The 25614-nt window shown below is 38.6% G+C and overlaps 1 long non-coding RNA gene across 1 annotated transcript in view; it reads right to left on the bottom strand.

Moving 5' to 3' along the window:
- Window positions 1-587: 587 nt before the first annotated feature.
- LOC136993360 (uncharacterized) overlaps window positions 588-25614 on the bottom strand; it is a 181923-nt gene continuing 156896 nt past the window's right edge. The window contains exon 3 of the long non-coding RNA XR_010885653.1: window positions 588-662. This is a non-coding gene — a long non-coding RNA (uncharacterized lncRNA). The remainder of the gene's footprint in view (window positions 663-25614) is intronic.

Here is a 25614-nt window from a genome sequence, read left to right as displayed (position 1 = left end):
AAGAATTCCACAAGAGAACCCCAGAGTGCCCCATTCTAGCTGAAACCTCGCAGAGACAACAAACCTGCTGAAACGCGCGGAGACAAGAAGCTTACAGACCCAGTACACCAGAACTAGACTTAGAGTTACTTCACAAATAAAGCGCACAAGTTTGTTAGCATGACAACTCACATGAACGCCAAGAAGATTCTCAGTAGAGAAATACACACAATAGTTGAGCAGATGTGGCAAAAGAATAAGAACGCTTAAAGGCACTAATCAAACGCACTCGCAGAAACAGAGAGAAATTTGAGCAGGATATTGAGACCAGGCAAGTGCAAAAAAGGAAGAGATAATACAAGCATAGAAATGATAAAAGAGCAAAATTTGGACAACTGTGAGAAAAGTGGAATTGTCATTAAAAAACATAACCAAAATAACCAGAAGATGATGACTTCTATAGAAATTTACCAGCAAGACTGACAGGGGCTGCTGTTGGTGCTGAGAGAAATAATGCAGAATATAGAATTCACAAGCTGTTTTGATGAGCAAGAAACATTTTCAGAGATTTTATTTACAATACACTTGCTGTCATTCGTAACTATTACCTTAGAGGAGACTTTCAGCAGGGGACACGCTCCGAGAACATTTTACAGAGAGGTGTTTGGATGTCTCTGTTGAATCTGAAAAACAGAAAATCACCAGTTAAAGCCATCAGATTATGACACAGAGGTAGCACTGGCAAAAGTGATAGAAAAAATCCACGTACGAAATCTGCCCACTGAACACAGAATGTGCTGAGGAGAGAGATGGATTAGTGGGTTTATCTCAGAAGTGACAGATTTCTGCATTTCAAAAGTGCCATGCTGGAGTGGGTGATGGAGGGACTTACATGAACAAGAAGAACCTATGGTTCACCAATAGCCAAGGGTTTTGATTTAATCTAAGGTCAGTTGTAAAACCCTAAAATTAACCCCATACAGCCACTTTCCCCCTTTGAGTTTCAGGCAGATTTATTTCAGGGAGGTTGAACAACACTGGAAATATATCCCAAAAATTTAACTGTATGATGACAGGTTAGAAAAGAGTGAAAATAACACATTTTCCATCTTTTTCCTCTACTTTCCCACCCACCCAAAGAATAAAAAAGCAGGTTCAGGTGGCAAGAAACTTCGTCTTATATGCAGATGGAAAGCAGCATAATCTTTTCATTTATCATTTAAAGACAGATCATCAGGAAGTCATTACATTACAAAGATTGGGTCTCTGCTCAATTGTGGTATAATTGAGCACTGCAGTATGCAAATATTATAGATAATAAAACAGAAAATGGTTTGCAGTATTGGACTTGTCCTTTTCCTACATTATGGTGTCAGGTTTAATCTAGCCAGTGAAACTAAAGAAAAGAAGTAAGTGTTTCCCAAAACTCATCAAACAGATTTTGGCAGATTGGAACCTCTTTCATTAACTAGCATTAAGCTTTAAAATTAGATAAATTTGGCCCCTAACTATGATTCTAGATATATTGTGGCTGTGAACTGAAGCCATCTCTAACTGACAGAGGATTACAAGCATGAAAGTGGACTATTATCATAATACAGAGGGGGATAAAGAAGGTGGAAAACCATAAGGGTCTAGCTTAATGGACTTCTCTTGATATGCGGGTGAGTAGAGGCTACACTGCTTTTAAGTCAGCCCCAATGCTCTTAAAATATTTTTAAGCTGCTTCTTGCAACAGCAGCTGCAACACTGGGATCACCATGGACGCCAGACATGCTGCAGGCTAAATACAAGGAATATGCAGAGAGCCTGCGTACTTACAGATCCTTCAATATAGCATGCCTGTTTTGGCAGGGGATAATACTAGCACTATTGATATAAGGATACAGTAGTGCTGTTTGAAAATACCTCTATCTCGCCTTGCTGGGCTGTGATAAAGATATGAGCATTAACAATATGTGTGCAGGTACTTAAAAACACGAGTAAAATAAGCATAGTTGGCAAGTTTGATCAGGCTGGTGGTAGGCTCGAAGTAGTATCAAAAGGATGCTCTTATTCCACACGTGAACTTGTCTTGGCTTCTACCTCACTTCAACTTTGATCTTAAAAGTTCAACTCAAAAGTTACCTGGTTCAAGTTGTCATTAGAAAATATGATAAAGATATGAAGAGAAGGGGCAGAGTGCAAAAATTTGATACAGAAGAACAGAGCCAAGTGAAAACTGCACATATAGAGATATTCCATGACAAAAGAGGGCCAGAGAGAATATAGATATGGTACTCATTTTTTTATTAGAGTATTTCTATCTACAGCATCAGAATGATACACCACCACTTTTAAGAGTTGTTTTGCATCAGCAAAGGATTCTTGCCCACTAGAAGACACACTTTTGTTTCAGTGACTTCTGAGAGGGAGGAAGAGAATCAGCTAATGAAGACTGAAAAAAAAAAAAAAAATAGGAAAACTGAAATCAAATGAGTTTTGCTAAGCCCACGACTAGTTCGAGAGATTTCAAAACCTCACCATGCTGAAAGTCCCATTCATTTCTACAATAAATTATTGCATCCCTTTCTCCTTACTACATTTGTTCACTCCCTCACTGTCATTAAACACTAACTTTTCCAAGCATTCTACTCTGCCTTTTGAGAGGAAAAGTTCTTATTTAGAAGTGGCTTTGATTAATGACAATCCGATCTGAATGTATAAGTCAAATCATATCAGAGTCCAAGGGCATTATGATTTGTTTTGGTTGTAGACAGAACAATTGTGAAACTTCTGGAATTAATTAAGGTTCCTTAATTTCTGCTCCCCAATAATTGGGAACCAAAGACTTGCAGCTCAAGTTAATTTGGAATTTTAATCTTCTAAGCACTGTGCAAATAAGTTCTTAGGGATTCATAGTCATGAAGAGTTGCTCATATCACTTTACTTCTGTGGAACTGCTTAAGAATTATTAAAACAAATTGAAACAACTTTTTCTTCAGAGTACTCTAAAAAAATAGGTAAGGAAACTACGTGAAAATAATTTTCTTTTCTACAGCATGTCTTAATATTAACATAACATAATCATAAATGCTTAAGATAGGACACCCTTCACGTCCCTGTTACGAATCTCTTAAAACTGAGTTATGAACAGTATCAGACATTAATGCACCATGCTCTAATAATTGTCTTATTAGAGATTTTGCCCAATACGACTTGTTAGATGGTTTGCGTTCATAAAGATAAGTTTCCATTTACCAGAAGATATTAAAAAACCCTGTCAATATTATTTCCATCAACAGCATTTTCATGAAGTAATAAAAAATTAATGAAACAGACAAAACGTAGCAATCTGGTTAAATATTAATTTTATACTTCCTAATTTTTTTAAGATCATGTCTGCTGAACTTTGAACACTATTTATTGAAAGCACCAGAACCCTCACCTTGATACTAGTTCTCCTCACAGCCTCCTGTATTTGAAGAGAGGAAAAGAGAGCCCGCGGCCCCAGCTGAGACTACAGCCACGGCAGCCTCAGTCAACAGGCGGCCGCCAGCCCCCGCGGCCCCAGGTGAGACTACAGCCACGGCAGCCATAGCCAACAGCCCACCACCAGAATGAGACCACACCAGTGACTCCAGCACCTCCTCCACACCTCTAATTCCTCCTCCGCACAGACAGCTCAGGACAAACGACTGCTCCAGGGACATGTATTCCTACGGGCACCAAAGAAGCAGCAGGGAAGTGCTGATCAGCCTCAGCGAAGGCAGAAAAACACATCCCTAAAGTGGGCATTGAAAGTCTTCAACAATACCCCCAAACTTCTGTCCTCCAGACTTGTCAAAGCACAGAGACTTCTAGCATGCAGCTTGTTTCAATACAGCAATAGCAGCAAGGTTTTGAAGTTTGAGCGTATGAAATTAAGTATTTTGGTAAAATTCCCACTGCATTTAAACTAGAGCAATAAGACATATTGTACAATTTTTGCTTGCCTAAACATCACATGGTGGCTTACTCTTTAAATTCTGAGGTTTGTATTCAGTGAACAGTGATCCTACAAGGCTTTATCTTTCAAACTTAGTCATATGCTAACTTTCAAAACCCACCCTTTTAAAATCTTTTTGACCACTTTCCAAAAGAAAAAAAACAATCAAACAACCCCCCCACACACACTCTTCTAGCCTTTAGTGCTTTCCTACTCTAATACAGTTAAAATCTGTAACGCGAGATTTACCTTTTCTTCATCCTTTGTCCATTATTGCACACGCGGGACTGCACATGCAGGCAGGAGCTAAATATTTCAAGGTGCTGGGGAAGTGCTAGACATGGCATGATTCCTGGTGCACCAAAGGCAGCAGCCTGCCTGCCAGCCACACTTTAGGCGGTGGTACCTGAATAAGGGGTGATCTTTCCTCTCCCGAGAGCAGCTGAGCTTGGGCGCAGGGGAAACACGCTGCCGTTCAGAGGAGGAGAGGCAGGAGCAGGGCGGCAGCGCCAGGAGCCTCGCGGGGCGCCGGCGCAGCCCCCCAGCCCGGGGGAAACGGCCTCTGCGCGCATGCCAGGGAGGAGCAGAAACGTTTTCAGGCCATTTTCATACATCTCTGGCACCCCGTGTAACTCGAAATGTAAGGATTTACTTACATTTTTTCTTTTGTATTCTAAAACAAAGATCTAGAGATCTGAAGTTTTTAATGTATTTTGACTTGATCGTTTAAAGAAAACAAAAAACAAAAAGTAGTCACATGAAGGCTCAAGCCACTACGGGATGCTGTCATACAGTTTTCTAGATCTTTCTGCGTCCTGCGGGCCAGGCAGACTGCGTAGGGAGCGCATGGGGACTAGTTTAAAATTGCTCAGTCTCTCCGAGTAAGTACTGGAAAGCAGAAGTTTGCTGAGAAGCAAACTCAGATTTTGAATACCTGGTACAGCACACTCTTACTCCGGGCAGCAGCACGAGCAAGCCTTGGAGTCTGGCAACTGGTAACCGTCTTTCTCGGGAGCCTTCTGCTTCTTGAAGGGGGGATTTTCCACACAGGCTTGGACAGTGCAAAAAGTAGAGAAGAAAACCGTCCTTGTTCCCCACTACTCCCTGTAGGCCAAAGCCTCATCGTAAAAGATGAGGAGTTGCACCCAGCTGTTATACCTAGCAGGCCTTGAGAAGGTTACATCTAAATGGAGTTTTGGTATAACTCTTAGGGGTCAGAGAACAGGATTTTCAACAAAAAAATCTTTCACGTAAGTGTCTTTTTTTTCTCAGAAAAGAAAAAAAGAAAAATCACACTAGCATAGGAAAATTTGAGACTTTATGCAAAAATCTGACATCATCTGGTTTGAAAATACTGCCACAGCACTTAGCTACAATTTGGGTGCCTCCACTCTCCTCTCTGTTGCACTTCTGCCTGGTGAGGACATGCAGCTAGGAACTCCCCTAATGCACCTCAAGCCAGCAAGGAGAAAACCCATGGCACCCACCGTGCCAGTCCACTCCAGAATTTATTCCTTAGAGAGCAGAAGGGAGACAGATTACAAGCATTATTTCTCACTTTTTTTTTTCTTCTCTGTGCATCGCTAACAAATGCAAGTTTTCTTTTCTAAACAGTTTAACATTTTTAGTAAAGATCTCAACCATTTTACAATTAGCTATATCCAGAGTAATTCATTTTGGGGGCAACCCTTGCACTCTGGGCCATTCAAGGAGAATAGCAGAAGTGGATTTTAAAAAAATATTATTCTGTCTGACTACAAACAAATCTCTCATCAAAGCAATTCCTAACCAGATCTCATTAACAGAAGCTCAGCCCTCAGCCATGGTTAGAGTACTAATACCTACACGCACGTTTGTCGGAGAGGAAAGGTCTGGGGGTTTGAGCGGAGAACCTGAAATGACAAGTCTGGCCATTCTCTTTCCCTCTCTGTACTGACCGTCCTGGTGATCTCGAGCTACCCGCACAGTGCTTCGCTTCAATTCCTTCATCTGTATAATGGCAATGATACCCAACTCCGAGGAATGCTGTGAGGATTAATTAGTTAATGTTGGTAAGTGCTTTGAAGATGAAAAGAGTTACAGAAGAGATAATCAGTTTTACAGTCTCTAAAAGCTTTTACCATGTCTGCAGAATTATTTTGGAGTACCACATGAATATTATCTGAGACAATCTGTCATTTATCACGTACATTCAGGAGAGAGGGAGGGAAAAAAAAATGAGAGCAGGTATGCAAATGCTTCAGAGTGCTAAACCATATATCCTCATCTGAAATCTGGAGAGATGTTTTAAGAATGAAATGGTCATAGTGTTTTTGAGCCCTCACGTCTGTGTGTAGTATGCTGTTTTGAACGTCAACTTTATCCACAGGCAAACTCAGCGGTGGATGTCTGGAGGCAGCCCAAAGAGTGTGGGAGCAGAGCCAGCGCTCAGGCTCCGACAGCTCCCAGCGCAGCCCCCCTCGGTATAAGCCACTTCCGCAGTGCCGCCACTGCGGGAAATGAACACTAAATGGCTTTGTTGGCTTAACTCTTGTTTTTTTTGTTTTTTTTTTTTTTAATATGAAATTCTGAAATCACCCTGATTTTTAGGATTCTTTTGTATGTATTTGGATAGACAGTGTTATCTGGCTTTTTCTAAGTAAATATATTATAGAAGAACCAGACATAATACCCCATTCTCGAGAAATGTCTTCAAGACAGAATTTATATTTAGCTCTAGCAGATTTACTTTCACTTACCAAGAATGTGTTCAAATATACATCCCAATATACATCCCAGCTGCATTTCCTCCCTTAACTTAATTTTTCCTCCAATAATCAAAATGGAAGTTTAACATGAAATAGGCAGAGACTGGAGAATTTTGCATTGTCCACTTAAACTTTGCTAAGTCAGTCAGGATGCACAAGCATAAAAGTCACGTAAACTTTATCTTACTCAGATATTTTCATACTGCAGACAGTGAAAGCTATATCTTCTCTTTCAGCTTGAAGCAGAACCATTTTTATGCACAATTTGAACCACAGAACATTAAAAGAATGTCACCTGTACATGTGCAACTACCTCTTAGCTTGTATGTTTTTCTAGACAGATTGCTTCCAAGTACAACAAAATTTAGATTAGCAACAATTTCCTGAATACACATTTTTTTCATGTGACTATGGAAAAAAACTGAATTTATTCTGAAAGTTGCTCTATATGCTGAGCACAATGTAACTTCAGCAGAGATAACTGATGGGCTACAGTACAAAGATGATAAGCTGTATACCTGTGCTTTATCACAAGGTATGTACGATACTGACTGGCACTAGCCACTGTCACAAAAGCACACATACGATTTCTGCAGCAATCAGAAACTTCAAAACTTCATTAAGCTACACTTCCCCTTTGAAAGCAATGCCCAGTGACAGTCTTAGTGATTATCAGTAGTTGCAAGTATCATTAACACATTATCAGACAATCCACATTCAGCATTACTCTACACTGAAATATATTTTGCTGTTGCTTAAAATCATTACATTTTGCTCACAGTCCTTCTCCTATCTTACATGAAATGTCATCGCTGATGGGGTTGACAGAAAAGATGTATTTCAGTCTGCTATTCTTTCTTAACTCCTTTGCACCTCCCATGGCAGTCATGGTCATTTATGGTTCATCTCTGCTCCCAGAGATGCCACCCACTAATCTCCCACCAAATTTAATACAAGACTATGCTTCATTTTGTATAGGGAGGTAGACTTTCTTCACTTGGATATACCTTTTTGGAGAGTAAAAGACACCACTCTATGTGAAAAAGCACTTACACAGGTCTGAAAAGGAGGTTCTGGATAACTGAGACAATCATTTACTATTACAATTAACCCCATTCTTATATTCTTTGTAGACTGATACCACTCTCCATTAAAAAGTCTGTTTTGTTGACCCCATTTAACTATTCAAAGGCAATTGTAGATACTCCAATAGTTAGGACGGAACTCAGTTTATTCATGACCAGATGGTATGTGTTGGTTCTTTTACCAACATTTTCCTTTAGGTTAAATAGTTCTTTTTCCTTTCCCAGTATTTATTCTGAATGCATTTATAAGAGGCAGTTATAAATTCAGACCCTTTTGCAGGCATGGCCAATGATTAAAGGCCTTTCAGACTCATCTGCATGACAGGTTACCCATTATCCTAATTGCCAGTGTAGGGCAGCTGACTCTTTATTTTTTTTCATTTATTTAACACAGAATATCAGATTTTAAACAATGTATTCTAAATGCAAGGTCATTTTAGCACTTCCCTGTCTTTACAGAAAATATCTTACCAATTCCACTCTAGCATTCTTCTACTGTTTTTACAAGTTAGTTACACTTGTCAGCTAGCTAGCAGTCATCCTGCAGTCAATCAGTATACCCAGGTCTTCGTGCACAGCTAACTGATGAGCTTCAAACTCATAGCAGAAATCCTCTGGTTTCCTTTATAACATAACCCCACATTTCATACTGTGGGATTTCAATTCCACTTCTGTTACTCCAGCTCTCAAGGTCATCTAGTTTTGCTGTATGCTGCAAGGACAACACCTTTGTACTTTGGAATATTAGCAAAGTTCATCAACACTTATGTTTTGAGCCAGTAACAGAAATATTAGAGCAAAACATATTCTGGATACAACTTTATACTTTCTCTTCTAGTATTACTTTCATTTTCTATCCTCAGGCAATTATTATCTCAGTTTACACTTATTTTATTCATTTCAAGATTTTACTTTTTCAGCCTAATCCCACATGGCATGCTATTACATGCCTTAATGAAGTTCAGATAGGTAACAGCTACCATTTTGCCTACTAAATCACCTACCTTCTGAGCTGTCTTTAGTATGAGATACATTTTTAAAACTCGTGTAGCATGTCATCTGACTGTACATATGTATCCGGGTCAGTCACTGGGATATCTAACATCATGGAGGAACTATGGATAATCCGTCCCTTCCAAGCACACCCTGGCTGGCTGAGTACAAGGTTGCCCTGTCCCGCATGATCTAAGAGGAACTCCTTTTAGTACCATTTTTCCCTGTCTTCTTCAGCTCCAAGCCTGGGCAGATGTGTGTAACCAAATCCCTACTATATTACATGAGTTCAGATGAGAAAAAAAGGTAAGGCCAGCCAAATTCAGTCTAAGAGATGCACAGCAATACAGGTGTAATTAACTGGCACTCCTCTGGCTCACAATGAAGGTCTTCCCAAATTGGATTGATGTTTTTGTCATCTGGATTACAGATTGGAAACTCCTACGATCTGATTATCTGGTTGCTCTTTGCAAAACTGTTATTAGCAAGGAAAAGGCAGAATACCTATTTTTTTGTCTGAAGGCTGTGAGGAGCCTACACCCTTTCACACTTCTGCCCTTCTCCCCCACCAGTCGATTTCACTGTTAACATGTCGTAACTAGTCTTTACTAAGACACCCTCCTTGGGCAGGGAGACCCATTTGAGTGTGCTTCACATCTCGTCCTTTTTGCCCTTTAGGGACAGTATAGAGAAACTGGGAGGAAAGAAAGCAAAAGAGAGAGGAAGACAAGACAGGAAGGGAACGTACACATCATCAAACATGAAAAAAAAAATATTGGGGCATTTTTCCCCCAACAATTTTTGAAATAAGACAGAATGTATTTTAGATATACTTTCTCTTCCCCTCACCTGTTTAATAAACATACTCCATAGAGTTTATTTATAGTCTTCCTTGCTTTGAGAATGCTTTCAGCGAGAAAGTGTTCATAAGAAGTGAACTAAGAACCAAACTGAATTAGCTTTCTTTCCTCTTTTCTAATTTTACCTTATTTATCTTTTTGAACATAACTTTCAAACCACAGAAAAGGTATTTCTTCTTTCTTTATCATCTAGGTTCCTAAGAATAACAGGAAGTATACCTGTATTACTGCAGCTTCCATAAGTGACTTTTGAACCAGGCAGCTCAAGCACTACTAAAATTAACACAGCAACTGCATAAAAACACACCTTTTCTGTTTAAAGAAAAAAAAATCCAGAGCAAATACAAACCCCAGAGCAACAGGCAGTTGCTTGTACTGAAGTCCAGGGAACTAAGAATATTGAACTACCTAGCCTACATTATAGCTGTAAGAATTGTTATTATAACAGTAACAGCAGCATAGGCGCACACTATAATTACCTCAGTTTAGCATAACAACAATTAGCCTATAGGGAAAAAAACAAAGAGAAAGGCAAAGAAGGAAAATAAGAAGAAAGGAGACACTTTTAATTAATTGGATTTGTTTGTTCTATGCATAAATACTACCTTACCTAATCAGACAATAGAAATATCCTCCATAACCCATCCTGCTTCAGGCCTACAAAGGAAATAACCACTCTCACAGGAACTATCCATTAGGTGCAGCCAGCTCAGCTGTAGCTAATTTAAAGAATCACAAGCACAGCAGTATGAAATCAAGAGAACTTAGGCATCTCAAAGTACTTTAACTGTGTAAGTGCTCAGGTACCCTTGCTTTTACTTCTGTTGTGTGTTCCAGCTGCGAGGTAGTAGTTAGAAAGACTGCTATAATGTAGTTCCCAAGAAGTTTAATTAGAAAGCCCATGTCTTTTCAGAATCTGGGAATTTTTATTTCATTTCAAAATAAATGTTATTTAATACCTACTAAATCACTTTAGTTCAAGTTGTTCAGTTTGTGACACAGGAGAAAAAAAAATAAGATCAAAGTTTTGGTCTCCTGATTCACGAGCTAGTCTTCTAATCATAAGAACAACTGTTTTCAAATGCTGAATAATTTTTTAAATCAACTTGATTCACAAATTTGGTAGAATATATTGCCAGGCAGCCCCAAGGAGCAGAACAGGGTGAACAACTGGGAGAAAACTGCTGAAATAAGCAGAGTCTGAAGCTGCAGTACCTGTAAGCACACTTTGACAGGGTCGTGCAACGCGGAGAGGAACTTGTGGGCTCCTGAAGAGCTGAGCTGGGCTGCCACCTCTTAGGGGCAGCTGGTTGAGTTGCTGAAGTTGTTCCCAGCACTCACAGACTCTGCGTCTGCTTTCCGAGTTGTCTCCTTAGCACTACTTCGACTACTGAACCCCCTCTTCCCTACTCTCAAAAGCACTGCAGAAATGTTCACCAACCTCCCCTCTCCCAGGATACGTGCCTCCTCCAGGCTGAGACCACTCTCCATGATAAAAAGATGCAGCAGTGCAAGAACTAAGTTATAGTATTTTAAAGCTTAAGAAATGCATCCATTGCCTGCTGAAATGCAAACTTCAGGTGACATCACTTTAATGTATAGGAGAGATTTGATAGGAAGATCTTCTGCTGGTTTGCAGAAATGATCTGCTGATCCAGTGAACCTGATTTGTGGTGCTGGCACATGGCACCGAAGCAGTGGGGGGGGACATATGTGTCTTGACACACATCATTCATGACTGAATCATCTGCAATCTACCTATTACATGATTCTCATCAGTTCCTTGCATGATGATTTAGTCCTGAGGGGAGGGGTCGTTCCCAAAATGCTGTCCTATGAGGAGAAGGAGATATTTCTTTCACATATTTCAACCACTTAAGCATTTAAAGCAGTATTTAAGCAGGCCTTGAGATCCTGAACCCCAACCATGAAGAGAAAATACCTGCCTAATAAGAAGAACGATAATGGCAAAAAGAACATACTGCAACATTGGAAAGACAGTTCTGCTGCAAACAAATCAGAGTATTTTAGATGGCCATTGTGGATATTTGCACATTAGGCTGGAAAACAGAAAGAAATGTAGTTCAGGAGATAATTTCTCATACATCTCAAAATGTATATACATCCTGCAACTTCTTTATCTTCACAGTGGAGTTACTCATGCTCCTGTGAGGAGAGATTTGTTCCATGAATCAGATCTCTTTCTTTGCTATGATTACAATTCACTTTAATCATACAGCTGTGGGTTTGAACCTAACTCTGCTCTGTTACTAAGCCTGGTGGCAACAAGGATAGGTGCTATTACGCTTTTCACTGAACTGCTTTATTTTCTTCCTCCTTTAGAGATGTGGATTTATATTCTTAAATATATGGTTATGTGGGCTTGGGAGACATAAAAGTGCAGATATGAAATTCAAGCCAATTAACAAAGTTCGAAATGAGCTGAACTTCAACACAAGTTATTCTTTTTAATTATGGTATCACGTGATGGGAACCATCTTTGCAGTGGCTTGCAAGCCACAGGTATCGCGCTAGCGTGTCACAAAATCAGGAGCCACTCTATTTCGAGTCTTTAGATCAAGGCTACTTTCATAAATCACCTTGGCACAAGCAATCGTATCTGACACTAAGCAGCACTACTTCAGAAAAATGTCCATCACAGAGAGGCTGTTGGGCAAAGAGGTTGGAGAATCTCCCCAACAAGCTTTTGAAAGATGATTATGAGACACTGATCTGACTTTGGCAGAATAAATGTATGCTACCCCAAAGAGGTGGAAGAGGTTTATTTGATTTCAGAAGCTGTATCAGTTGCTTAGTACTAATACCACAGACTGGAAATGAAAAACATCTAGCACTATCACCACTAAATAATTTATTCAGACCTTAATGTTGTCTGTATAATACATTACTCAAAACAGACTTGCTGCAGTGCCAGCATGTATTGAAATATTCCCAATAGGAACCAGTCATATAAATCTGACCTTGCTTTTTATAACAATTCAATGTAAAGAGAGGAAGGAGAACAATCTAAACACTGATTAACACCTTCAGCATCTGTTTGAAAGCAAAAATGAAGACTAATATTCTCCTAGATAACTCATTCAGTGTTTATTTTAATGAAGGCAAAACAAGCAACAGAACAACTGTTGAATGGAATTACAATAAAATATACGTTTTTCAGACAAAAGAGCAAAAAATCCGTTTTCATTTGGATTGCTAACTATCCTGTCTTTGAACAGAGTGTTACATATTCATTTCATTTATCATTTAAAGTCTGATAATCAGGAAGTCATTATACGGCCTACATTGGGCAGCTACTCGATTAGAGCATAATTGAACACTCTGTAATGCAGCCAAAGCTGACAGGTTTGGAATGCATAATATCCTTTCCACGATATTTTGAAGTAGGGGAAAACTGTAGGAAAATCATTGTCAATCAAAATAAAACTAAGTGAGAAGGGCTGGAATCACTGGTACTTTAAGAACACAGAGTCAACTTTATTTTTTAAGCTACTGAGAGATGTTGTGCTTTCCGTATTTTTTTTCTGATTTTCTTAGTTTATAAGACATTGTTATTACATGATTACAACTGAAAGCAGAAGAATTCTTTTTGGCCACTTGTCTTCGTCATTTATCTGGGGCAAACTAGCGATCAAATATGAAAATGAGAGCAAAGGTTAGACTCAGAATGGCAATATTTTACACCTGGCTTTGAAATGTGCTGACTGCTGACAACAGCTATCAACAGTGCACACAAAAAGCAGCAAACCACAGAGCTTGCAAAAAATTTAGCCTTCTAGTTGTTGAGCGTTTAAATTACTGATCAATATTTTAAGAGGCTTGAGATCAAAATGTTATTTCCAATTAGTAGCAACAGAAGTTTTCTAATTAAAAGTCTGACTTTTCCCAACATTATCAATATTTATTTTTAATAAAAACTTACAACTGCTTTTGTAAGCACCTATGTATTTTTCTGGATGTCTAAAATACACACATGTATGTAGATTTAACATTTATATTATCAGTAATGTGCATGTCATTCTTCTATCAAAGAGTAGTGAAAGGCCTTAAAGTTGTAGCTTTTACTTGCATAAATATTCTCCTATCAGTAGGCAGCAGAAGAATAGGGCTAGCAGAAGTTATTTAATATCACTGAACTAAGTATTCATTCCTTCCAGCTATTCATGTGGGAGACTGTAAACACTTAGACCCCAGCTACCGTGAGCACCTGTAGCTAATATCCCAGGAGGTAGGTGTCTTAAATTTTCCAGACTATCCTTGTGTTTCTCCTAAGACTGTGCTTCTCAGCCTTGTTGTCTGCACACCACTGCACAGTAGAAGATGGTCACAAAGTGATTAAGGAAAAATATATGAAATTTACTTTCCTGCATGTGCAATCAGGGGAGTGAACAAAATGGAGAGGAACAATAATTGATCACTGAAAAATCAGTCTAATTTTTATTTGGTTGCCTCAGTGGTTTTCATTTCTTTCAGAAAGCTAGGTCTTGGCCCCTTGAATTAAAAAGGCTGAGAAAACTACACGAGGAGGAACTGTTTGTAGGAAGCTACTCATGTTATCCAGACAACCCTGATAACCACCATCTTAAACCATTCGACCTCTGCCGCTAACAAAAGCCTAAGAATATAATGGAGCCTTTCAGCATGTAAATCACCTGAGATAATTCAAAACCAAAGGAATTTGTATCCCAGGATAAATCCTGGCATTAGATGCCATCCTCTTAAACACAGGTGACCTCTGGACATCCTGTGGGAACAGTGCCAGCTGCCCCGGGGTGGCACAGGGTGCATCTGGCTGCTCCCCATTCATTCCCTGCGCAGCTGCCAAACCCCTGGGGGTTCACAGGGCCACGAGCATGCACTCTCAATTTCCTCATTTTACTACATGGAATAAAATCTATCAAATATATCATTGGCTGTACAAACAGCACAAGAGGCAAGCGAGCAACTGTGGGGTTTTGGCATCCTGGGAAGGTGCCTTGTCCAGGCAAGTAAGAGATCCATTGTAAAAAGGAGGAAATAAGGAAAAGTGAGGAAATAAAGGAGTTGTTTGGAACTGCAAAAATCTCGTATGTATTCTCTGTAATTTTCTAAAATTCAAATTCTAACATTTATCTGTGTTGTTCATGAGATTCTCTAGAGTTATTTCACAGAAGATCAGCACCTGATTTACAAAACAAACAATAAGATACTATATTTAGCTTTCAATATCCATTTACAATTTTTTAGTATGTGTATTATAATTTATTCCTATTTATTTGTAACCTTGCAAATTTTGTAATCTAATATTAAAGTCATAAAATTGCTACCATCTTTCCAGGCATTTACCTTTATCTGACTTTCCTCCCACTTATTCTTGATCTCCAGCTTTTTGCCTTCTAACGCTAACAAACACAAACTGCAGTAAATCCGATGGAGTACCACTAAACTACATTATTCTTTCAGAGGTCATCTCTCTCCTCTGTTTAAGGAACTGCCTAGGATTTGCACTCTACTGTTTGTTACCAATACTACAAATTTTCAGACCTGCTGAGGATTATATCCAACGAGAAAAGTATAGAGAAATCTGAATGAAGAAAACTACAATCACTTCATTTCAGCTTCTCATGTATTCTGCGTTATACAGCCAAGTGAAAATTTTAAATGATAGCATACTTCATTTTTTTAGGATACGAGGATGGCTTGGGAATGAAATGAGAGATCTTACTGACTTCTAAAAAAGCTGCCCTTGTTTTGAAAAGCTAAAACAAAAGGGGCATAGAATGGTCCTAGGATGATGATTAGAATATTAACAGAATGAAAAATAGTAATATATTTGTTAAAATAATGTCACCTGCAGGGTTCCTCTCATTTAGCATGTTCCATCATCTCCTTTCATGAGGTTGCATGATTCACCTGGATCCCTGGGACCAGTCCAAAGCAACTCTGACCCTGTTTTTTTAGAGGAAACTAATGCGTTTGTGAGAGCCCAATGTCCCTCTCTCTGCTGACAAAGCATGTTTCTATCCTACATTATGTTGGCGTATTTCTGTTTTTGATTGAAAAGCTTTATATTAAATATCCTTTCAAAAATGAGATGACGGGTCCAGGGAAAATAGAAGTTCCCAAAGTTCTTAAGGGGCTACAAATTTTTCCAGTGCTCTTGTTTCTAAAGAAGGTTGACTCAATCCTGACTGCACATCTGAGTGCAACTAAATCTTCGGATGGTTTTTCATTTAGAGCTGACGTTTTAAACTCAGATTTATTTCCCTCTAAAATTAATCACATATTTGCTACTCCGGTCCATAAATAACGAAGCATCAGTAACATATCCACATTTCTTTTGAGTCCTTTCATCAAACTCTCCAAATAAGAAGATATTTGTAAAATCAAATTTCTTTCAGCTGCTGAGCAGCATCAGATTTTATAACTGCACTGGACATGGCTACAAATTCCAGACGGAAGGCACCGCTTTTATTGTTTTTCATTCAGTACAGACTTCAGTATTGCCATTATATTTATTATTTATAATAATGTATCCTTAGAATATGCACACAAGGTTTATAAGCAACAAAATTCACTTGTGTCCACAGTGTGTGTCAGGTGGAAATAATTTTATATTGCAAGCGGTACTAGGATGGAGGCACCAGAATGCTGATACACATACCTGGCTGCACGGAGTCACTCTTAAGCATGTTCCATTGTCGTCCTATGGCACAGGATTAGCCCTGGAACTGGGCACCATGTGTTGAAAAGATAGAGGTCCATTTCCCAGAAAAGCTGCACACCAATCAAAAGCCTGAACTATTCCACTTAAAGGTGTACAACAGGAAACTGCAATGTAAGTAAGATTCAAAGAGTGCTCCAATGTGCAGCTTTATGGGATTTTCAATTATAACTAAAATAACTGAAGCTGTAAACAGACAGAAGTGACTGTACATCTGCTTCATAATTATTTGAACAACAGAATGCTTATGAATCTCCCATCTATTTATAATCCTGGCATACACTGAAATTTCTCACTTGCTACTAGTCTATTTAGAAGGATACTGTTCAGTTAAATTATTATTCCCCATACTGATATGTTGCATCTATTCTTTGAGATGGTTGCCTACTCTTTGGGACATGGCTACACGCTGCTTAAAGTTGGGATTTTAAGAAATCACTTAAGAAACTACAGGCTCCCAGACCTGTCCCAAAGTCCTCTTTAACAATAAATCATCAAATAGGGAGATTCACACAGCAATGTATTTTAAAGTGAAACCATTTGGAGGGTTTTTTTCCCCCCTAAATCATAAAATTGCAAAATATATGAAGTTGGAAGCTACTCTTTCATTATTACAGTTCTCCATTAAAATCAAGTTTAGTCTAAAAAAAATGTTATTACAAATGAAGTCAGCTCAAGCAACTAACTCTCTCTGACGAAAAAGGGAAAGATAAAATTAACTGAAAAATCATTGAAATTAAAATCCTTCCAGTGAATTATCAGGAGACTGAAAATAACTGAGATGTTCAGATAACGCATGGGCAGAAGATCATCTAACCTTAAGGACAGCATAGTCCCACCAGGTGGTTTTGCAGTGGCTTAAGAAAAGATTTCTACTTTGTTATTTTTGAATGTGAGGCAAACCCTTACTCTCTAACCTCATCCCTCTTTCCATAAAGTGTATAGATAAAATTTTCATTTAGCATCTTTAGCAATCTTACATTTGGTTTGAATAGTACATTTTCATTTCATTCATCATTTAAAGACAGATAATCAGAAAGTCATTACATCAGCTGACACCAGGCCCTCCGCTCAATTGTATTGTAATTGAGCACTGCAGAGCGTGTGCCAGATCTAATGGATAATGAATATATTATGTCAGGAGAACCGCCTCAGCAAGGCTCCTGGGGAATCAGAGGGGGCTACAGCAGTGATACGGAGGGTCACAGATGTTGTGCTGATTTACTGATGGAGTGATTGTGTAATTAGATAATCAATGGTGGGTAGAGGACTATATGCGGACAGCTTATTTTATATAAATAAAGACCACAGGAGTATGAGGTTCATGTTTTGGACAATGTAAGACTGTATTTTGGTTTGGCTTAATTCTTTGTAAATTCTTACTGATACTTTCCAAAAGCCTGCAGCTGCAAGGCACAGCAGCAGAGGTCCGACTCCAATCCAAATGCTCCAGTGACCGATTTTCACAATCTTTTCACAATGTTACCCATGTAATTTAGAAAGTTCAAATATTCTACTTTGAATAAATAAAATTCACTCTGCTTTGTCATTCAGCTGTACTTGAACTACAGCTTTTAAGGTTTCATAGCTGTACTGGTAAAAAAACAGTGTTTGTGATAAAACTGTGCATCATCTCAAAACATTTACTGTGAATTTAATAACATTTACTCTGTTCTTCTGAGTGACCGTATGTTTTCCAACACAAATCTAGAAGGAAGGGGTTCACATTTTAAAATATTGTTATAAAAATCATATATGCCTGTGACAGAAATAGCTGTTCACGGAAAACCACTTTACATTTTTTTAGAAGTAAGTCAGAGGGTTGAGCTCTTTATTAATGATGATGAACAGCTGCAAATTCAGATTTCTGCCTTGTCCCTAATTAAGACTGGCTAAATAACAGCAGCTTCTCTCTAACCTGCACTCACTGTTTGGTCCCATCTGAGCGAAAGCCGTCAGCTGGCAGCCCGGGCAGAGGCACCGCGCTCGGCAGAGAGGTTTGTAACTCAGCAGAGGCAGGTGCCATCCAGGCCCTCGCCGGGCTGGCCTGCGCCTGTGTGGCCCCAGCCCCCTGCCCGGCCGTGGCTCGCCTGGGTTTTGGGCACCCACAGGAGCTTCCCCAAGGTGTCCGTGACAACAGGCTCCCGCTGGCGTTTGGCGTCCGCGAGAATTTCATCCCAGGAGCCTGTGACAAATTTGTTGCGACGTGAAAAATATCCTCAGGGCAAAGTGTTACTTATTCATTCCTCAGAAATATAAAGTATGGAGACAACAGGTATGACCAGCCAAAGGCCAGCAAGCCTGGTTATCACTTACGCCAGCTGGTTCCATCCCTCGTAAAGAAAAGCAAGCAGCTTCTGCTTCCGTTTCTCCTTTTCCCTCTCGAAGTGCTGCCGAACTGCCAGCTTTTCACTGAAACCCTATGCTGTCATCTACTCAGTTCACTCAATTCCCTTTCCTTTAGCATGGTCTTTAAGATGTGGGATCTTCTTTGATCCCAGGCTTTAACCCTGGAACGAATAATCCATTCTAGCCTGAAGGGGGCCAAACAGAGAACATGCCTTAACAAAACGGGACAAATCCTTTTTTTTTCTTCCCTGCTACATTCCTCTAAGATTTCCTTTTGATCAACTCCATAGTAGGTCGACCATCATAAAAAGATGGGAATTCCGGGCATATTTCTGACAAGTAATACAGATATTTCTCAGTTCATCGCAGTTACAAATTTCATCCCTAACAAATAATTTGTAAAAAATGATGTATTTTTGATTCTAACAAATGCTTTCTTTTGCACTCTCTTTGGAGTTACATAAACCTCTGGACTGTAATAACTTGGAACCAAGCATTCCTATATGCCAAGGATTTGTATCCCTATTTGAGGAAGTACATATAGAGCACGCTGTGTATAGCTCATCCTAAACTTCACCAGATCTTACCTGGTTTACCCTGCCACCTCACCCCATCTTGTGCACTCTTCACTGACAGCTATATAGTTTACTACCTAGAATAAAAACAGGATATTATTTTTCCTCGTATTTTTCCACATATTTGCACACTTTCTACATCCTGCTGTCAAACGAACGCTCGAAGACCCTCATGCTAAAAATCTTTTACTGCTACGTTCAGCAATTATACTGCAGTATATAGTGTTTTGAAGCTTTTTTCTTGTTGGATGATTAATTTCACATAATGCTTTACTAGGCTTTTTGAATGGAGAGTTTACCCTTTTTTCAGCTCCTCCTTTAATAGAAAATTATTCCCTCCTCCCAAATCATCTCTAACTACTTTTCAAGAGTCATAACAAACAGAACAGGTACACGTGTCAGACAGCTTTTGCTAAACCAGGCTTCCCGTATAAGACAGCACTTCTTCAGTGTTTAACTGTGAACAGCCTGGACACTGCCTAGCAAACATCCATCTATTTGCATTTTTTCCAGATCTAATTCTAATTGCCCTGCCCCCAGACACTACGCAGTCATTAGTCCCAACCTGTTTCTTAAAGTAGAACTATCCTTGTATTACAGAACACTAATGTAAATGAGATTTATACACTCATTTAACAGCTACGACACTCAAAATCTCCTTAGAGTCATTAAGGAAACACGCTAAATCACAATTTTTCTTCTAGCATTACCCCAACTATCCTTTGCAAGCTAAAAAAGAGTAAAATCTGTGTTGATATGTAAGATACTGTAAAATTTAGCTTTTTTGCTATTAAAATACTTACCACTATTATTTAACTCTGTTCTCAAATAAGAATATTTCCCTCTGTAATTAAATTTTGACAGACTTGACTGTAATTTCAGAGAAAAAAATAAGGGAAATCATGAGTTTCAAAATATACTCCCTATCTTTATTCACAAACATGACTGGGAGATACCATCCATTTCTAAACCTAAAACCCTTAAATCTCTTTATGACTGTCCAAGGACTGAGCATGGACAGCCTAAAAAAAATTAATAGTCATGGTACACAAAGAGGATTTACTGGTAAAAACAGATCAAAGCAAAGCTTCCCCTAGCATTCCCACGCACTGAGGCTGCAGGCAATCCCTCTGGCTATCCTGAGAAGAGGTACTACCATTATCTAGGGGAGGTAATGGTTTTTTGAATGGTGTTTGGTAAGGCTGAAAATGTATTTACGATGATAATGAGACCAATCACTCACTTCTAAAAGACAGTAGGAATGAAACTGCTTATTTATTTAACTAACTCAAGTGAAGCAGAGCCTCACTATCTCACAAATCTGCATATCTCAACTAGTTTACAAGTGTTAAGGGTCTTCTTTGTAATCAAACGTTAACTACATTTTCCCTACAGATGTTTTTTTCCTATGTCCTATAGATTTTGTGAGTTTCTGCAGAACTTCAGGATTACTCTGGCCCAGGAACCCTCTTCTTCACCAGATGGTGAGCAGACGCATGCATGGCAGGCATGGTCCTCTCTTGAAGAATCATCCAGCGGTGCATAATGGAAATAAAACCTATCATAAGACATTTACCTTGGCACACCCACAATAGTGCTTTTTGACTAGTATCACAAGGGTTATGCCATTTCAGACCGGTTCTTCAAAGACATGTTTGAATTGTGGGATATCACAAGTGAAAGCATAATTGTCAGAGTTGGTGACTAGGCACAACTCTAATGCAAATCAGTGGGATAAGTAAGTTTTTAATACTTCAAAAAGCCAAACTAAAAATGGCTAAAATGAGTTATCTCGAAGTGAGAGCATTTTTAAAACTGAAATCTAGTCTCATCCTGCTTCAGTTGGTTTATGTTGGAAACTAGGATTTCTTTACCTTTGAAATTAGAATCATGTTATAACGGAATTTTGAGGAATGGTTTTATTAAGCCTCTAATGTTTACACAGTGCTTAGCCCTTTCAAAAGTATCTAGCAGTATGCGGGTGAAAATTCTTGATAATAAAAAGAGATATGACTGCAGCAAAGAGTGCCCAGATGTTTTAGGAAATCTTAAGGAAAGAAGGTGAGAGATGTTCAAACATGCTAGAGAAGAAGGAGGGAGTAAAGAAAAGAAATGGTATGGACGAAAGAGAAGATTCTTTCATCACAGCTCTTCAAGAACAGAGTGTACAGTCTTCTCTTCATACCCAAGAATCTTTCCAAAGCATAGAGGAAGGGAGGGAGGGAGGAAGGGAAGCAAAAGGACAAAGTAGATAAAGATGAAAGGAAAACTAAACTGTGTGGAAGTGGATAGATGTTAGTTTATTATTTGCAACTTCCACATTGCTCAGTGTGGATTTTATGATAGAATCATAGAGTAGTTCTGCAAACACCTTAAAACCTCATCTGGTTCAAAACCAAAATTTAGATTTTTTTTTTTAATACGGAAAAGAGGATGTGGTATTGTACTTCCAACCACAGGAATGTCTGCTCTTTGTAGGTTCTTTTATATGTATTCATACCTAAAGTATTGAGGCTTATCTCCAGTATCTATGGCTTCCTAAGGGACATTCCTGATGTTGTGGTGTTCATCTTCTTCAGTGGTAACCTTAGTAATTGTGAATGCTCAGTCTTTAATATGTAATGTCCTTAATTCAGCCCTCATGTCACCACATGCCGCCATGCCATCCTGAGACTTCTGGATTAATATGTGATTTTATTTGGCAGATATTTACTCTCTGCTGCCAATTCTATAACATGCTGACTGGCAAAACGCCACCTCAGTCCCACCTTGTTGCTTCCTTAATACCATCTACTGTACCCCTTTAGTCCCTGCGCAATAGCAGAAGACATGTATTTCCAGAAGAATAATTCTGGATCTCTGACATTGTATGCTTTGTACATGATAGTGGAATGGTTTTTCCTTGAGTCTGCCTCTTTTGTGTCCAAAATGAAAAATGGATTGATTTATTTCCTACTCATGTCTAAACTTCACACACAAAAAAAGAGGACATTCTTAACTCTGAAGGATTAATCAGAAGATAGGAATAGATATTCTATATTTTTCCCCTAACTTTAGTATCTCTTTTAAGCAACAGCATGCCATGTACATAGCCATTCTTTCCTTCCAACACATACATCCTAAACAGCTTTGTCCTTGCTAGCAAAGAAGAATATACGTTATGACAAAGTGTGTGATGGAGATGATTTTTAATGGAATTCTTCATTGCTAAGAAGTAATGATACAGCAGCCTCACAGCACAGTGTCTTATTCTAGAGATGAACTGCCATTTCATTCACGTCATTCAAAAGGTAAACTTTCCTTCCTTTTTCTATAAAGCCAAACATTCAGCGTTCTCATCAATTGAGAACTATAACATTTCCAAAAAGGCCTAAGAAAACATTATTTCATGCCACAAATCAGTCTTGCAAGTTCAAATGATGAAATGCAGAATGTCAAACATAGAGTTTTTCTTGTCAAATTGATATTCTTCTGTATAGTTAATGCACATCTTATATATCTTCCATCAACATGCTGGTTTTCTTGAAGGCATAAAGGCAGTTACTGTTAGGAATTTTTTAAAGGCCTAAGAAAGGAATTATAGAAATATTTCATTCTGTGACTCAATATGGATTTTTAAAAATAAGTCAACACACAACAATGTCTATTGGGTTTATAATCCTACTGATTTTCAAATCATTTTTCTAAATTTCTGAACAATTCCTCTGATTAATCTATTCTGAAAAAGCTCTCTATCAATATTCCTGATAGGGATGGTAAGTAATATTTTATAGAGCTGAAGCATAAAGGGGGTAAATAACTCATGTTACCAAAGGCTTTTGGAAGTCGAGCCGAGCTATGGTTTTCATGTACTATTTCCATGTAACTGTTAAATATTAATTATAACAACTTACTATCATCGAAGTTTTTCAACCCACAATTCCACTAAAAACATATTTATATAGAATGCTATATAGGCATATGATTAATAAAAAATTTGACAGTCATTTGCAGGATGTTTGAAATGAAATTCTGTTGTAATTTTTGATCCCCAAAGTAGCAAAAGCACTCGGGAACATGCCTTATTTAAATAGGTATAGTCCTATATGCTTGAATTTATAACTGACCATAATCACTTTGCTGAGTTATGACATAATGATAAAAAAACACATTTACATGTTGAAACTCTCTATAATACAACCCAAAACAAGTCTCTGCTCTTAAGGATCCCATATTAACTGTTTTAAACACACTATTTTATTATCTTCTGTGAAATTCATCTCTTTAGGTTTTCGTTGGTATGAAAATATAGAGCAGTTGTTTTATTTCTCACTCTTAGAGAAATTGGTAAGTATACAAGAAAAGACATTTTCTTCTCTCTAGCCCCCATTAGAATATACATGCTAGATTTTTGCTTGATTTCTTTCTTAATTTCTGTTTTACATGGTCATCTGAAAGCATTTCACAGGTGTTTGCTGGAACTCATTAGACTATTTGGAACTCCTTCATGCTCTCTAAAAGGCAATTAAAATGTGTCTGCAAATTACCTCATGTGGTCTGAAGCACAGCTGCCTCTCATCCCCCTGTTACTACGCGGTGTGTCCAAACAGAATAGAAAAGCTGCTTTGATACCTGCAGTTTACAAAGGCAAATTGTGCCTTCATGAGTGACAAAAATCCTCTGCATGCTTCTTAAGTCTTCAATGCATTTGCCTTTGTTGACACACACAAAAAAAAAGAAATGTTCATAACGAGTTAAGAGACACAACTAGTTAATTAAGGAGATAATACAGGCAATAGGCAACCAGCAAGTACTCAAATAATTGAAAGAGCAATGGCTGCATACTTACAAAACCTAGGTACGTGCAAAGCCAGCAGGTAAAGCACAGGTGATTCTAAATGGGTAAGACGCATAGGATAGAATTTCTATTTCTTGTTTCTGCTTGAAAGGGAAGTGTAAGAAAATCCATTCTCCTAGCAGGTGTACTTACAGAACTTATTATCATTCTGCAAGGATCTGGCAATTAAAAACTCAAGTTTGAGTTTCTTATTTTAGCTACATTCCAAAAAGATCAAATTCTCCTAAACAAAGGATTTTTCATTTGTCACTCAATCCTTACTGAACTGTCCACTTCTGTGGAAATTCTGCCTGAGTAAAGATGGAATAAAAAGACCTTAAAGCCTTTCTGTTTCACTTCTTTTATGTAGCCTTACTTACTTTTAAAAACAAACTATTTATGACACTGTACATTTATATTTCCCCATCAAATACTGACAAATGAAAGCACAATTCAACAAGGTGTTTAATCACTTGCTTTAGTATATGCATTTGGCAGTTTTAGAGGCACATGGTGTTGTTCAAGTCTCAAATGGATTGGTCCAAATCCAAGCATTTTTTCTGGCCAGCTGCAGAAGGAAAAGGGCATGTCTGGCCATTTTGATACTCGGGGGCAATGCCGAGTCCAGAACAGCTTGCAGGCTACAGCCAGAGCCTCCTGTCTGCCTCCCGCTCCAGCATCACTCTCCGAAAGGGCAGCAAGGAGGGCTGCAAGTCCTTTAAACACTCCGGGTATCTTCAAAACTTGTCCCATCCAATGTGCTTTGAGCTCCAATGACGCCTGGGGAATTTCCTTGCTATAGCTGGTCCCTCATCCCACCCCCAAAGCATTTTCCCACTCTTTCCCCCCACTCAGCTGTGAGCTCCATTTAAGCTTCTGCAGTCACAAGGCTCCATTTACAACCAGCTGCCAAAATCCCAAACAACGCACTCAGTTATTCAAAACAAATTTTCACCTCTCCCTTTTCCCTGCTTACCCTCGGTCTTGTCTTTCAGTCTTCTCTTTATCCCGAAAACACATTCCCTTCCTGTTACTTTCTTCCAGTAAGCCATACAAGATGAGTCAGTAATTACAATGTATTTTAAACAAAGCAATATCTAGTAGTTACAAAACAGCATATTATTGTTTAATGGGAAATTTTATCTGAGACCTGTCTATTAAATTCCGGTCTAAATATAGCTCCTGTGAAAGCGGCAGCTGTGGGTCTGAAAGCAACTCTAAATATTTTCTACTTCTTTAAGGGCAGTTACATATTTAATAATGATGATAGCAGTTCTTAGGATAAATTCCAATTCCTAACACATAAAGGAGACTTACAGATTACAGAAAGATCTGTAGATGTAGAAGAATAAAATGTAGTCTAAAAGCTAACATAAATACTAATTTATAGAACAGCAAAAATCTTTGAGTGTAATCCCACAAACTCTTATGCGAGTCAGTCGAAAATACTCAGTAGGACTATGTACATAAGTATGAAAAACAAAACCCCACCTTTCTGGACCCTGCCTCTTTATAGCAC

The sequence above is a fragment of the Apteryx mantelli genome, chromosome 14 (genome assembly GCF_036417845.1).
Source record: "Apteryx mantelli isolate bAptMan1 chromosome 14, bAptMan1.hap1, whole genome shotgun sequence".
In the NCBI taxonomy this organism is placed as follows: domain Eukaryota; kingdom Metazoa; phylum Chordata; class Aves; order Apterygiformes; family Apterygidae; genus Apteryx; species Apteryx mantelli.
Note: the sequence above shows the minus strand (reverse complement) of the source record. Positions and strands in the feature narration are given on the sequence as shown.